The following is a 13,125-nucleotide window of genomic DNA, read 5'->3' on the forward strand; positions in this document are numbered from 1 at the left end:
AACACATCAAAGCTCCAAAAACGTAAGTGTTTCATCCTTAATCTTGTCATACTTCAAAGACTACAAGATTCTAGCCTTGAATTGTCATGTTTCATCATCGTCTACATGAGCTTGAAGGGATCACGGTCATGAATCCTTCATAAGGGTCGTGAACCCTTCATAGATTCAAATGGACCGTGAACCCCTCATGAACCGTGAATCCTTCTTATATGCAAGGTTGGGCCGTGAACATATCATGTGTTCATTGGCTGTGAACCCTCCTAAGGCTGTGAACATCCCTTTGTTTGGCCGTAAACTCCTTTAGAACAACCATATGTGATTACAACACTTAAATCCAATTGTCTCCTAGTCCTTAAGGTGTTACCCTATCATGATTAGTTGGTTTTTACACTAATTATATGCAGCATATATGTGTCATTATATGCTTATTAGGATCCGTTTGTTCTCGTGGCTTCACTTGACACTTAGCATCCTTTATCGATCTTACATTTGTATCACCAACAATCAGGTGAGTTCATTCCCCTTAAATTATCTTTTAAATGATTTTAAATGTTTTTATGAGGGGAATACAAATTGAAACATTATAGTTATTATATCAATCACATGTGATTAATAACTATCAAACAAGTGGATTTCTTATACTTCAAACTGTTTTATCAAGCAAATTATTTCAAAACATTTTAGAAACTAACATCAATTCATCAATAGCCATTCAAATGGTTAAAACTATTTTATATGTTAAACTATTTATCAAACTCTTTTAAACTTATATATTTTCAAAATCATGTCTATATGAATAGAGTTATATAAATAAGGTTGAAAGGGCTTAGGACTAATAACTCACATTATTTCCTGTTCCTTGTTTGGTTTTGGACTTAGGGTATTCGGTTGTTTGTCCGAGTGTCATTTTAATCTTAGTTATATATTATGTATATATGTATAGATATAAAAGTTCTTACATCAGTTCAACACCTTTGGGTAGCAAAGGTGTACAAACATACTCAGTCATTCAAACAACAATGCTAGTAAACTATAATAAGTATAGTTTATAGGATTACTACTCACTATTTCTAGAACAATGAAACATACGAAAGTCAGTTCATACATGAGTTAGTTCAAACTTACTCTAATGAGAAACCGAAAGAACATACTATAACGAGAATCAAAAAGAACATACAATAATGAGAAACAGGGAGAAACATACTATACACTAGAACATACTATACAAACACAAGAATACTATAACATTAATGTACTGTTGTGTCACGTTTTGTAACCAGAGTCTCCACGAGGGAGAGCGTGAGTTTGTGTATAGATCTATACGGGTTTGACCATCCTACACCTCGCTGCTAGCTTCAATGGGACCTATAGGTCAACGGGTGATGAATGTCATACCATTTCGACGTTTTCGAACGTCGTGTTTTACTAGTCAATCAAGTATGGGTACAATAATATCACATTTTACCTTAATAAAACAATTGGTTTATGGTAGTTAGTACAACGGTAGTTACTATATACAATACTACATAACATATTTATTTTCCCATTACATTCACATTGTGATCTTCTCACATAAACGGTAATGTAAACTATGTTTTAGTAATGATAGTCATATTTGGGAAAACACTCACTTTTACAAAAGAACAAACATACAGAACAGTCGAGTCTTGGTAGAAGACTACATTTCATAATAAAGTAGAAAATATAGGATTTTGTAGGAGATACAACATTGACATCAAACACTTACAAACATTTACAATAATCATTTACAAGCACTTTCATACAAAACAATGACACTAAAATACTTCTAAACTCACTAGCTTTAATGTTGATCTACTCTTTCAAAATAACTTGTATTCTCAGGTCACCAGTAGACATGTACACTAGACCAGGTTTTGAGAAGACAGAGCTCATTCAAGACCGTTCTTTTATTTTGATTCATATTTTGGTGTCTGACAAACTATACACCCAACACACTTGTATTAAATTATATTATTAATGCAATGGATGATGTTGTTGCTTGTTTACTATTATGCATTGATATGATACTGTACATGACGTCCTTCGCCCCCGAATGTTTCCGCCGTTCTGGTTTGGGGGTGTGACAAAGAGCATGAATGAAATTTGCAAGCCAAGGGTTCCTATTTATAGTTTAGGTAACTTGGAGGCAAAACAAGATTTAAATTGATTAAATAATAGATTTACTATAATTCAAATCCATTCCTTTTAACCAACAAGGTGGCTTTCAGAAACCCTAGAACAGCTCCTAAAACCATCCATGCTTGGATGGTCCTTGAATTGCATCTCTTGTTCAACTATTGAAAAATTACAATTCACTCCTTGCACCTTTAATTAATTCCAACTAATCCCAATTAATTCCAAATTAATTATGATTAATAATTAATTAATTCTAATTGATTTCACATTAATATGTTAATCATATAAATTAACATATCAATTATTTAACAATTGATCTCATATTAATTTATTAATCATATCAATTATATGTTATTTGATCCCTTGTGTTTTGAAAAGTTCAAAAACTTGCCCTCAAGTTTTGAAATTTGAATTTTGTGATTAAAAGTTTAATTTTGAGTAATTTAAATTTCAAACCTTTAGAATTTTACAAGTTTAAAATTCAACCCTATGCTATTATATTTTTAAAAACTTAATATATATATATATATATATATATATATATATATATATATATATATATGTATGTATGTATGTATGTATGTATAACTTAAAACGCTAGTCTTCCCGTTAGTAGGCCTCATTCACGAAGCCAGTCTATAAGGTGGGTATAAGGTTGCTGCCTATAAAATGGCGCTTAATGGGTGTACACTCAGACCTACCACTTGCTTGACTGGTGCAGGGTCGTTAGCCGAACGGGTAGGATAGGGAAACCCTCTCCTGATTAAAATTATAATGTACGATACAAAGTAACTACATGTTTGACAAATTCCCAATATTAGTTACTTTAGGGAAAAAGTGAAAATGATGTTAATCCATGGAATTGCACTTCGTACCCTTGTCAAACGTTGGTGGAGCGCGTGTGGTTAACCGGCACATCAATTTGGGGATTAAATTGGTAGTGAAGGGTACCTCGATGTTTGTCATAGATAAATGGAGTGTGTGTGGTTTACCGGCACATTGATTAGGTGATAGAGACATTGAGTGCACCATGTTGATTCGCATTGTTATTTGCAATTTCTTTGCGATCCTCGGTATCCCAGTCGCGAATTTGAAATGCATATCGATATTTAAACATGCCATTGAAAAGTTTAATGAATCTCAAAGTTCTAGGAGTTTTCAATACATTTAAAACCTAAATTGCTTTTTCGTTTTTCATGGTGAGAATTAGTGAATCGTCATTCACTTACCTTCAAGTTATTTACTTTTAAAGTACGGCATCCCTTTCTAAGTTGTAGATAATGTTGTTGGATCCTAGCCCTAATTTCTCATTTGGGTATTTAATTATGGATTAATTTCTAATCAAACTTTGTTCCTTTCTTTTTCAGATGTCTACAAACAACAACAACAACAACGCTTCTGATCATTCTTTTTGATGAACCTTTGTCAGAAAGTGACATTTGATGGTTCAAACTTCAACGAGCGGATGAGGTATATTCACATGATCAGATGCTACGAGGACAAAGAATATGTCCTCGATGAAAAGCTTGAAAAGATCATCCCAGATGTTGCTACTCCTAAAGAGTTGGCCGCCTTTGAGGCCCACTAGCGTGATGCTACGAAAGTTCACTGCATCATGCTGGCCACCATGAACCTCGAACTCTAAAAGTCCTATGAGGACATGTATCCGTATGAAATGCATCAGGATTTGCTGGACAGGTATCACCAGAGTGCGAGGCAAGAGCGCTATGAGATCATCACTAACATGATCACCGCTAAGATGGGGAGTGGAGAATTCCTAACCTCTCATTTGCAGAAAATGCAGAGGTATGTTGATAGTCTTCTCAAACTTAATGTTAAGCTTGATGAGGATTTGGCTATCGACATAATCCTCCACTCCTTGCCCTCCTGCTACAACCAGTTTAGGATGACCTACCACATGAACAAGGAGGAGGTCTCCTTGAGCAAGCTCCAAGGACTCTTGAGGACTGCTGAGAGCAACCTCAAAGACAAATCCGTTGCACCGTCCCTTGTTGTGGCCACTCCTGTGATGACAATAGGTCAAGGAAAGGGTAAAAAGAGGAAGGCTCCATGTAAGAGCCACTAAAAGGGGAAGCCGCGAGATGGTTCGTCCTCAAGTGGGACCAAAGTCAGCCCTGTTAAACCCTCTTCCCATACCAAAGAAGCATAGTGCTTCAATTGCCACCAAAAGGGCCACTGGAAGCGAAGTTGCCCTTAATATCAGCAAGACATAAGAGATGGGAAGATTAAGCCCGCCTTTGCAGGTATGTATTCTATTAAATCTAATAACTCATCATTTTCTACTTCATGGGTTCTTGATACAGGGTGTGGTTACCACATTTGTTCTGATATCCAGGGCCTAAAAAGAAGTTTCCAGTGGAACATGGAAAGATGAACCTGATTATGGAAAACAGAATATTGTCGCATGTGACCAAAGTCGGTGTTTATTTTGTAGTGTTGAGTAGTGGGATAAGGGTGGATTTAAACAATTGATGTTATTCGCCAGATATGGCAAGAAATATTGTTTCATTTCATGGGTTGTTTAGACAAGGTTTCAGATATTCTTTTGATAATAGTAATGGTTCTATTAACGTTTATTTGAATGGTGTCTTTAATTTCAATGCATTACCTTGTAATGGGATTTATGAATCTGTGATGGTTTTTGATAATTTAGGAAATAATGTTTTGAATATTGATTTTTCTACTAGTCTAGACAAAGCATGCTTGTGGCATTTTCGCCTTGGCCATGTCAACAAGAAACGCATAGCCCAACTCCAGAAGGATGGAGTTTTGGAGTCATTCGACCTTAGGGATGATGACATGTGTGAATCTTGTTTACTTGGGAAGATGACCAAGTCACCCTTTACTAGCACTTGTGAAAGGGGTGACGGTTTATTCGATCTCATACACACTGATGTGTGTGGGCCCTTTAGATCCACCACAAGGGATGCTTGCTGCTTCTACGTGACCTTTACAGATGATTATAGTAGATATTGATATATTTACTTAATCAAGGAAAAATAGGAAACCTTTGAAAAGTTCAAAGAGTTTAATAATGAAGTGGAGAATCAGCTGGTCAGGAAAATCAAGATGCTTCGGTCAGACCGAGGAGGAGAGTACCTAAGTCTTGAGTTTCACGACTATCTAAAGGAATGTGGAATTTTTTGCAATTGACGCCTCCGAGGACGCCACAATTGAATGGTGTGGCTGAGAGACGTAATCGGACCTTTTTGGACATGGTTTGTTCTATGATGAGTCGGACTTCGTTACCAATAGCTTTCTGGGGGTATGCCTTAGAGACTGCCACCCATATCCTTAACTTGGTTCCCACCAAGAAGGTTACCAAGACTCCTCATGAGATGTCGACAGGGAAGGCTCCCTCGTTGGCACATATTAAGGTTTGGGGTTGTGAGGCTTTCGTAAGACGAGAGACTCACGATAAGCTTGAACATCGTAGTGAGAAGTGTTATTTCATCGGCTATCCACATAAGTCTTTTGGCTATATTTTCCATAGACCGAGTGACAATGTTGTCTTCTTTGCTAGAAGAGGAGTTTTCCGAGAAAGGGAATTAATAAGCCAAGAAGAAGGTGGGAGGCAAATTGAACTTGAAGAGATTTAAGATCAAAGTAATGAAGGAACCTCTGACACTGACACTCAATTTGAGGAGGAAACTCCTGTTGAACCTGTTGACGAGTCATTACCTCTTCGACGTTCCACTAGGGCTAGTGTTCCACCCCAGTTATATGGATTTCATATTATCACTAAAGGGGATACATTTATTAATGATAGTATACTAGTAAATTTGGACGAACCTAGCAGCTATAATGAAGCCATGGCAAGCCTAGAGTCTGCGAAATGAAAAGAGGCGATGGACAGCGAGATTCAATCCGTGTACGACAACGAAGTTTGCAATTTGGTTGATAATGTACTGGGTCGTAACACAGTCGGATGCAAATGGATCTTCAAGAAGAAGACGGACATGGATGGGAAAGTGCATACTTATAAAGCACGATTGGTTGCGAAGGGTTTTACTCAAACTCCCGGATTTGACTATGATGAGACCTTCTCGCCAGTTGTGAAGATAAAGTCTATTAGGGTAATGCTTGCGATAGTTGCGTTTCATGATTGTGAAATATGGCAAATGGATGTGAGAACCGCTTTCCTTCATGGAAAGTTGGTTGAGGATGTTTACATGAATCATCCAGAGGGTTTTGTCGATGCGAAGCATCCAAATGGAGTATGTAAGCTTGAGGAATCAATTTATGGATTGAAACAAGCATCTCGTAGATGGAATCTTTGTTTTGACGAGAATGTTAAAGAGTTTGGCTTTCTGTGAAGTGAAGATGAATCTTGTGTGTATGTCAAAGCTAGTGGGAGTATAGTTAGCTTCCTCGTATTGTATGTCGACGACATACTACTCATAGGAAACAATGTCCCAACCTTGCAGGAGGTCAAGTCCTGGCTTGGGAAAAGATTCGCTATGAAGGACCTCGGAGAGGCTGCTTATATTCTGGGAATAAGGATAGTAAGAAACAGATAAAAGAGACTGATCAGACTCAGTCATGATACATACTTGGATAAGGTACTAAAGCGTTTTAGTATGGAAAATTCCAAGAAAGGGGAGTTGCCAATCCAAAGCAATACCAAGCTGAGTAAGACTCAGAGCCCAAGTACGGAGGCAGAGATAAGTGATATGAGCCGAGTACCTTACGCTTCCGCAATAGGCTCTATCATGTATGTCATGACTTGTACTCGCCCTGATGTGGCCTTCGCTTTGAGCATGGTAAGCAGATATTAGGGGAACCCTGGTATAGCCATTGGATTGCAGTTAAGAATATTCTTAAGGACCTACGAAGGACCAAGGAATGGTTGCTAGTCCTCGGTGGGAGTGATGACTTAAGGGTACGAGGGTACAGTGACGCTAGTTTTTAGATGGATCGGGATAATTTATGATCGCAGTCGGGCTGGGTCTTTTACCTAAATGGAGGAGCAGTGACTTGGAAAAGTTCCAAGCAGGAGACCGTAGCATATTGAACGTGCGAATCATAGTACATTGCGGCGAGCGAAGCGTCAAAGGAGGCTTTATGGTTGACGAACTTCATTGGAGACCTTGGAGTTATGCCATCCATAAAGGAGTCGATGGAAATTTTTTGTGATAATTAAGGAGCGGTTGCCTTGACCAAGGAACCAAGAGATCATGGTAGATCTCGACATATCGACAAAAAATACCATTTTATCAGACATCGTGTAGAAGAGGGACTCGTCGTAGTGAACAGGGTATCATCAGAAGAAAACCCAGCAGATCCCCTGACGAAGGGACTGAGTAGGGTCAAACACTTGCAACACGCTAGGAGCATTGGGCTGAAGGATGATATAAGTTTGGATTAGATAGGAAATGTATAATAGATAGTTTGTACTTGACATTTGATGAATATAAAAATTGTGTTATTTATGAGTAAAGCTACTATCTTGTGTTGGTTATTTATCTATTGTTTCAATTTTGCATGTTTTGACATCCTGAATGATAGGATTATTCAAACAATCCACATTTGGTCATATTTTCGAAGTAGATATGAATGAAGACTGTCATGAATTGTTTGTAGATTGTCTAAAAGGTTTTGGGCATAGCAAAGGTTTGCTGCAAAGTTCATGAGTGCTTATAAATATGACTTGAGCATTGGAATAAACCCGAGTTTGCTGGTATCACTTCGCCTAAAGTGATCGCAAAGCGATAATATCATATAGTCTTAAAACATAGAGATATGGTTGTTGTTTGCTGGTTGGTTGTGCATTGATGATGTGTAAACGCATCAGTAACTTGATGTTATAAAACACATTGTTGTGCATGATTCAATTAGTAAATAATAGATGCATATGAGTGAAGTTGATATGTTCCTTTTATTCTATGAGAATAAAAGTGATATCTTGGCCACATGGTCATTTGGTTTGACTTGTGTGTCGGGCCCGTTCAGAATGAAGTTGATGTGTTCGACTAAATTGTATGTCAAACAAATCGGAAATCGAGGAACAAATGCTTGATAATAAGCTTTGTCAGCATGATATCTAGAACAGAGGATTATACTCTGACAACCCGAAATTTCCATTTTGTACAAACCATTTGAAGCCAATAGAAGTAGAACAGTTACAGTGAAATTCCAGACTTCGAGTATAAGTTTGGGAGTTTTTCAAGATTTACACTTAAGGAGATATCAGGAGAGTGGATGCACTAGGGTTTTGTGCAACATTGTTATTCCAAAACTCTAGGATAGTAGAGTTCATTCCGGGAATAAATTTTCTGCCAAAAATATCTCAAGACTATAAATAGAATTCTGAACCAAATTCATTCATTATTCGCATTTCCAACTAGAGAAAAGCCATTTTCTCTCTCACGGATCTTCGGGTTTTTATCCCAAATCGTGAGTACACTTCTCTAGTTGTCTTATAATGCTTATTATGTGCTTAATAACTTAGATTACATATCAAATCTGTGAGATTCAGGAGTTTACCGCCCAAGAATGTTCTTGGAGAGTAAACTCCAAAATGAGGCTTAAATGCTACCTAGTCTTTTCCCCATGATAAGTAACGAACTTAGGCTTATTTATAAATGTATTTAGGACTAGAAAACAATCCAAAACCCCAAGATTTGGGAGTTTACCGCCCAAGAACATTTGGGGAGTAAACTCCATTTCAAGGGCCAAAAGTGTCCCAATGTCCCTCAAAGCCTCGGGAATGAACCTAGGAACTACCATTACTTGTTTTAGACCACAAATCAATTAAGATTCATGGCTAGAAGTGAGTTCACGGCCAAGAGAGTTCTTGGGCCGTGAACTCCTTTTTTATGTACCAAAACCCCCTAAAAACCTTCCTTAAGCCAAGAGGGTAATTTAGACAAGTACCCTAATGAGTTTTGCACTAGCTAACACACTTAGAACACCAAGAGTAAGTTGTTCACAGCCCAAAAGGTTCTAGGGCTGTGAACTCCATAAAATGGTGCCAAATGGTGCCATAAACTCTTCTAAAGCCAAGTTCAAAAGCCTAGTTTAGTTCCTAGTTAATTTAGAGACTTGAAAACACCATAAACATCCTCCCATAGGAGATTACGACCGTAATCTCCAAGGGAATATTGTCCCAGGGCAGTAAAATCCTAAAAGGAGTTATATTATGCCCTAAACTCTTCCATAGACCAAGCCATTAAGTAGAAATGCTTATTAGGGCCTTATAGAGCATCAAACATCAATTGGACACATAGGTATGAGTTCATGGCCGTAAACTCATGAGTTTACGACCGTAAACTCATTTGGTAGTGTTGTTAGGGCCGTGAACTTCATGGTGGAGTTTTCCTTGAGACCTACACACAATAGCATCCCCTACAACCGCTTAGATGTAATCCTAGAGGCTAATAACACTTGATAAAGGTGTTTAGCATGTCCTAGGGTGTCTTGACTTGTTTATTAGTTGTTTATAGACTAATTTGTTACATATTTGTGAAATTATATGTTAACTAGGATCATAGAGTGTGTTCAAGACTTCACTTGACACCTAGCGGTCCTACCTCTTCAGTTCATCCGTATCACCCACAATAGGTGAGTTCATACCCTTTAATCAATGTTGTAACTATTTTTAAATGTTTTATGGGGGGGATACAAGTAGAATCATGCTACTTATTATATCAATCACATGTGATTAATAAGCAACATTCAAATGATTTACTTCTCATTAGCCGTTTTACCAAACAGTTTCCTTCAAATGATTTTCATAAACACTTTATATGTTTAAAACTCCTTATTAAACTGTACATTTTAATCTGTATGTTTCATTTCAAACTTATTTACAACTGTGTTTCAAACAAATGTTTATTTATACTTAAACTGCTTTATCAAACCCATACTTTCAAACCGTTTTATAGATTGACATCAAGTCGATCTTTTCTTAGAAAATATTTATGTTCAAAGGTTTTACAAAACTTATTTTATGATTTGATATTATAAATTGCATGCCTATATATGTATAATTATATAAGAAATGTTTAAAGGACTTAGGAAGGCTATCCACCCTATTTCCTTTTCCTCGATTTGGATGTGGTCTGGTGGGATATCGGGTACCGTCCGAAGGTCGTTTAAACATCAGTTATATATCATGTGTACATATATGGTCATGAAAGTCCTTCCAGTTCATCTCATGCCCTAGGGTAGCAAGGGTATATATCCATGTTCATACGTACCATTTAATTACTAGTAAGCTACCATATGGGTAGTTTAGGAAGATACTAGAACTATTACTAGGACACGATATCATACAATGAGTCAGTTCATTCATGAGTCAATACTTGCTAGATAGAGAAAACATACATTACAGCTAGTATACATAGTACATTACTATACAATTACATGATTACGTTTACATAGAGATTCTGTTATAAGCATGTCTATATATGTATAGTTAAATAAGTAATGTTTAAAAGAGTTAGGAAGGGTATCCACCCTATTTCCTTTTCCTCGATTTGGATGTGGTCTGGTGGGATATCGGGTACCATATGAAGTTCGTTTAAACATTAGTTATATATCATGTATACATATATGGACATAATAGTTCCTTTCAGTCAGTTCAATACCTTTGGATAGCAAAGGCATACGTTCATATACTTTTACATGATTACGCTTACATGAGCACACATACATGAATACGTTAACAAAATTGTGATCCACTGTATCGGAGCATGCCTTAAATGACATGGCCCGAGTTGTAGCCAGAGTCTCTTGGAGGGAGAGCGTGAGTTTGCATATAGATCTATACTGGATTGACTATCCTATACCTTGCTGCTAGCTACAGCTGGACCTGCAGGTCTGCGGGTGCCAAACGTCATTCCGTTTTTACGACCTATATTTGTCGTTGTTTATTCAGTCGATAGTATGGCACAATTTATCACATGATACCTTAATATAAATCCGGTTTAAGGTAGTTAGTACAATAGTAGTTCCTATAATACAACACTACAGTACTACATTTATTTTCCCTCTACATACATTTAGTGATCTTTTCACTTAAACATTTAATGTAAAAACTATATTTTGATAATGATAGTTACACTTGGGAAAATTACACACTTTTACAAGAAACGAACATTTAGAACAGTTAAGTCTTGGTAGAAGACTACATTGAGAACAGTTAAGTCTGGGTAGAAGACTCCTTTATATAAAGTAGGAATCATAGGTATTTCTAGGTTTTTCAAACATTTACAGTAGTTTTACAAACATTTTCATACATACAGTTCATTTACGAACATTTTCATACTTACAGTTCATTTACAAACAATTTCTTACATACAAATTAAGACACTAAAATACTTATGATCTCACCAGCTTCAAAGCTGATACTCGCTTTCAAAATTACTTGTATACTCAGGTCATCATAGACAGGTACCGATGCAAGGATTAGGGAAGATGGAGCTCGTTGAAGACTCATTTTAGTCGTTATATTAGTATCCAATGTGAGGTGTTCAGTCGACCTCCGAGGGTTTCTATAGCTGACGAGCATGCGGTTTTTGCTACTGATGTGTTCCGAGGATGTGTGCTGGAGATTTTTCGTGTTGAATTTATGATTAATCTGGTACTGATTGCGATGCGTAATGTATGTGTCATCGTGGGCATGGATTAGTTAAGCCGTTTTGGAGTAGTGATTGACTGCAAGCGTTAGTTGGTAGCTATACGAGACCCCAGTAGGGGAGTGCTTACAGTCTATGGAGACACTACCAGATCTGGGTCAACCTTCTGCTTTACTGCTAGGGCGAGGCAGAGTGTACATCAGGGTTGTATGGGCTTGTTGGCGTACATGATGGATACACGGGTTGTTTTAGAGAGGTCGTGCTCTATCTTTGAGGTTTCGAGAGTGTGCGAGTTCCCGAATATCTTCCCCAAATAGTTACCAGGGGTGCCTCCCGAGATGCAGGTGGAGTTCCGGATTGATTTAGTTCCAGGCATGGTGCCTATTGCTAAGGCACCTTATCGCCTTGCGCCACCAGATATGCAGGAGTTATCATCACAGCTCCAGGAGCTGCTGGGGAAGGCATTTATCAGACCAAGTAGCTCGTCATGGGGAGCGCCGATCCTTTTTGTCAAGAAAAAGGATGGTTTAAACCGGATGTGTATAGATTACCGGTAGTGGAACAAGCCGACGGTAAAGAATTGTTATCCACTTCCGAGGATTGATGATTTATTCGATCAGTTGTAGGGGGAATCTAGGTTTTCCAAGATTGATTTGAGATTTGGATATCACTAGATGAGAGTACGCGAGGAGGATATTTAAAAGACGGAATTTAGAACTCGTTATGAGCATTACGAATTTGTGGTGATGCCTTTCGGGCTCACCAACGCACCGGCAGCGTTCATGGATCTCATGAACCGAGTGTGCAGGAATATGTTAGAGCGGTCGGTGATCATGTTCATCGATGAAATCTTAGTGTATTCGAGGTCCAAAGAGCAGCATGAGGAGCATCTATGAGAGGTTCTTGGGGTATTCAGTTCAAAGAGTCCATATGCCAAATTCTCCAAGTGTGATTTCTTCGTACGAGAGTTGCAGTTCCTAGGATATCTCGTTAATCAGAATGGATATTGGTCGACCCGGCCAAGATTGAGGCAGTTATGCGATGGGAGGTGCCGAGATACCCATTCGAGATCAGGAGTTTTCTGGGATTGGTCGGCTACTATCGAAGATTTATCAAATATTTCTCCAAGATTTCGGTACCTCTCACCAGATTGACCCGGAAGGGCATTACTTTTGTTTGGGGGCCTTAGCATCAGGCATCATTCAAGACTCTTCGCCAGAGATTGTGTGAAGCTCTAGTGTTAGCCCTTATGGAGGGAGTGGAGGACTTCATAGTCTATTGTTATGCGTCTATTTCAGGAATGAGTGTAGTTTTAATGCAGAAGGGTCATGTGATATCATATGCGTCGAGGTAGCTGAAGCCTCTT

The sequence above is a fragment of the Lactuca sativa genome, chromosome 4 (genome assembly GCF_002870075.4).
Source record: "Lactuca sativa cultivar Salinas chromosome 4, Lsat_Salinas_v11, whole genome shotgun sequence".
NCBI lineage: Eukaryota > Viridiplantae > Streptophyta > Magnoliopsida > Asterales > Asteraceae > Lactuca > Lactuca sativa.